This window comes from Suncus etruscus, chromosome 9 (assembly GCF_024139225.1).
Source record: "Suncus etruscus isolate mSunEtr1 chromosome 9, mSunEtr1.pri.cur, whole genome shotgun sequence".
In the NCBI taxonomy this organism is placed as follows: Eukaryota; Metazoa; Chordata; class Mammalia; order Eulipotyphla; family Soricidae; genus Suncus; species Suncus etruscus.
In genome coordinates, this window is record NC_064856.1 from 18930340 (window position 1) to 18934341 (window position 4002).

A 4002-nucleotide genomic window follows, 5' to 3' on the forward strand; every position below is an offset into this window, starting at 1 on the left:
TAGCTCTTTTTGTTTGTTTGTTTGTTTGTTTGTTTGTTTGGGGTCACACCTGGTGGTGCTCAGGAGTTACTCCAAGCTCTGCACTCAAAAATTGCTCCTGGAAGGCACAGGGATGCCAGGATTTGAATCACCGTCTGTCCTGGGTTGGCTGCATGCAAAGCAGATGCCCTACCGTTGGGCTATCTCTCCAGCCTCAAGAGTTTTAGTTCTTAATTACTTAGAGTTCATAAGATAGATAAGAAACAAGGAAAAGAAAATGTTCTAGAAATAAGGATCTGCACATTAAAGCATCCATAAAATTCTGATCAGAGGTAAAACACTTAAGAAGCCTCAGTCACAGAGCTGGAGAGATAGCAAGAGCCAATCCAGGATTGACGGTGGTTCAAATCCCGGCATCCCATATGGTCCCCTGTGCCTCCCAGGAGCGATTTCTGAGTGCAGAGCCAGGAGTAACCCCTGAACACCACCTGATGTGACCCAAACTCCCCCCCCCCAAAAAAGAAAAGAACCCTAAGTCACTACTGTGCAAATTAGTGTATTTTGAAGCAGCTCGGAATTATCTTAAAATTTTAATATATGGTTTGTAGTTACAAGAATAATTGATTGTATGGGACTGGACCAGTTGTGCAAGCAGTAAGGCCTTGTGTGCTAGCCTAGGACAGACCATGGTTCAAAGTTCAATCCTCCGGCATCCCATATGGTCCCCCAAGCCAAGAGCAATTTTTGAGCACATAGCCAGAAGTAACCCCTGAGTGTCACTGGGTGTGGCCAAAAAACAAAACAACAACAACAAAAGAATAATTTATTGTAAAGAAATCAACAGAATACCATACACTAGTGAAAATAATGTGTCACATTTACACATAGCAGCTTGGATGAAACCTTATAGTAATAACACCAAAGAATATATAAAACTTAAAAGGATCAAATTGTAAGGTATCATTTTGAGGCACATACAAAGATGGTAAATATATAAAAAGATAAGGAAATTACTGGGTATAGCAGGATCATGATTTATCTGGGGGGTGGGGTGGGAAATGGAGCATGATTGAAAAGATTCCCATGGAGAGTTGTAGATATATCATGTTATATTTTTTTATTTGAAAAGTAGTTGTGCAAGGGGTTAAAATTATTTGATCATTATACATTAGTATTATGAATTTTTCTAGTTATATTATTGTTAAAAGCTTTATTAAAAGGCTGAAAAAGAAAGTGTTGCTCTTGATCCTTGCATTTCCACTCTGCCCATGTCCAAGGCAACTGTGACTTGTCTATGGAAGGGCTGAAGACTCATGATAGCTTAGACTCGTGTGCTAAATTTTCTGTAAAATTCTAGCACCGATATATTTTCAGTTAATATATATCTTTTTCAGAATTATCTAGTGCTTTATTATAAAATTTATATTTTGGAGCTCTAACCCAAACTCTCTGAATCACTAAAGACAGGATCATGGAATCTTCCAAGAGAGATTTTTATGTATTTACTAAAGTTGGAGAACCTAAAAGCCCTTGAGAAAGCACATTTTATGGGTACACAGGGGTAAGGGAGTCAACAGAAATTGTAATAACTCCCCCTTTGTATGCGTGTGTGCATGTGCATACACTCATATACATAGACCTCTTCCACCAGCTGGAGAAAGAACCCTTAAAGCTGAAGCATGAAAACAGTTATCATTGGGAACCTTTTGGCCTTGTACAATCTTTAAGCCAAAAGCAAGCTTTTGTGGCAATAGAGGTGAATCTAATATATCACTTTCTTGCTGGTATAAAGGTGTAAATGTCAATTTGTCCTCGTTTTTGTGAAGATTTGACAAAGCACTTAAAACGGGACCCAATTTAATCAACAAAGCAACCAGAAAGATCACAGGGCAGCAAGTGTGCTATATCCTATCTGAGCTTTGGGTGGATTTTAAAATTGCACTTTTAATTAAAATTGGCATTTCTTGAAGTATGGGTTGGCACTGGCCATTTTACTGGGGAATTGCAGGCTATGAGGCAAATAATCAGAGAAGAAGGTTTAAGTAAGCAAAGAGGATGATTTGTGTATGAACAGAGGTGCTTGTTTAAATAATGAAGTGGAGAAAAGATAATGTAAAAATGCCTTTGTCTCTGTTTAATTAAGTTTCCACAGAGGCCTACTGTAATTGTAGTTGAGCTGGTCGAGGTGCTGATAAGTGGGTGAGAGGCTTTGCCAGAGAAAAAAAGTCTGGTTCCTATTTCTCAGTCCAAGTTGGGTTTGTTTCCTTGCTTTCTTTTTGGTCATTAGCAAACACACTAACAGTTGTTAAGTTACAGTATCATTTATTTAATCAGTCCACAAATGTTTCTGATCATAGTCAGTAGGAGGTCCTCTGAGAATGGAAAATAAAAAGTGAACACAGTCGTTGAATCATGTCCTGTAAATGTTGCCATCAATACTAAAATTGCTATTTCTTCAAGATTTAATTTTTTAGCTTTGGGTTCATATCTGGTGGTGCTCAGGGGTTACTCCTTGCTCTGTAGTTAGGGATTAACCCTGGCGGGCAGAGGGACTATATAGGATGCTTGTCATCCTATATGGTAGACCATTGTGAGACAGGGGCCTTACTCACTCTACTCCCTCTCCAGCCCCATTTAATAATTTTTAGTTTTAAGTGTCAGAACTTTTAATGTTAATGTTGTTTACATCAAATTACACTAAAAAGACAGTATGCAGCCCAATTATTTTCATCCACAGCATACTATATTACAATAAATTGAGCTTATGCTCCACCATCAAGTGTGGTTCCCCCATTAGTTCACTCTGTGATGGATCATTAAGAATATCTTCAAATCTAATAGTCTCATCTCTACCCCTCAAAATATCCAGGGAAAAATTTGAGCTTGGAAGAAATGGAAGATGCTGAACATGTTGTACTGCCTTGAATTCCATTTGTAATTTTAGTGGAGTAAATAGACCCTGAATGTTTCTCAGTTTAGAAAAGTTTATTTTATCTTGGTTGAGATGACTGGGCAAAAGTTCATTTTTGACACAAGGAAAAATCTTTTTGAAGATCATGATTTTCAAGAGGTCTGCTTGCTGAGAGTTTAGTTACTGGAATACTGTTATTTAACTTAGATCCAAGTCTTCTGGCATTCATCTTGAAATCACTCTGTGAAGACTCCCCATGGAGGGTCGTTTCCACCATTTAATAATTTTAACCAGTAAAATTTTAAATGCAATCAAGGGCAACTACAAGTTCATAAATAAAAATAGAAGTCAAGGGCCCGGAGAGATAGCACAGCGGCATTTGCCTTGCAAGCAGCCTATCCAGGACCAAAGGTGGTTGGTTCGAATCCCGGTGTCCCATATCCCTGTGCCTGCCAGGAGCTATTTCTGAGCAGACAGCCAGGAGTAACCCCTGAGCACCGCCGGGTGTGACCCAAAAACCAAAAAAAAAATAAATAAATAAAAATAAAAGTCAATATCATCTAAATTCATCATCTTTTATTTATTTTTTAAAAGTATGGGGCTGAAGAGATAGTACCACTAATACTCCAGTTGGGTATGAGGAATGTGTCATATTTAAGAGTTTGGTTAATTAAATCAAATGATTTCTCCTTAAAGCACCCCTCCAGGGCCTGGAGAGATAGCACAGTGGCGTTTGCCTTGCAAGCAGCTGATCCAGGACCAAAGGTGGTTGGTTTGAATCCTGGTGTCCCATATGGTCCCCGGTGCCTGCCAGGAGCTATTTCTGAGCAGACAGCCAGGAGTAACCCCTGAGCACTGCTGGATGTGGCCCAAAAACAAAAACAAAACAAAAAAACAAACAAAAAAAAACCACCCCTCCAAAAATTTCTTTCTAGTGAGAACACACTAACCCCACGTTCAGCTTTTATATGTTCTTTATTTTTATGCCACACCTTGCAAGACTTGAGAATTATTCTTGGCTCTGCACTTAGGTATTACTCCTGGTGATGCTCAGGGACTCACTATGGGATGCTGGATTCTGGGGATTGAATTTTGGTTGGCTGCATGCAAGG

The 4002-nt window shown here is 39.0% G+C and overlaps 1 pseudogene; it reads right to left on the reverse strand.

The window, feature by feature from the left end:
- Positions 1–2620: 2620 nt before the first annotated feature.
- On the reverse strand, positions 2621–3119 carry LOC126017473 (proteasome maturation protein-like; annotated as a pseudogene).
- Positions 3120–4002: the final 883 nt, after the last annotated feature.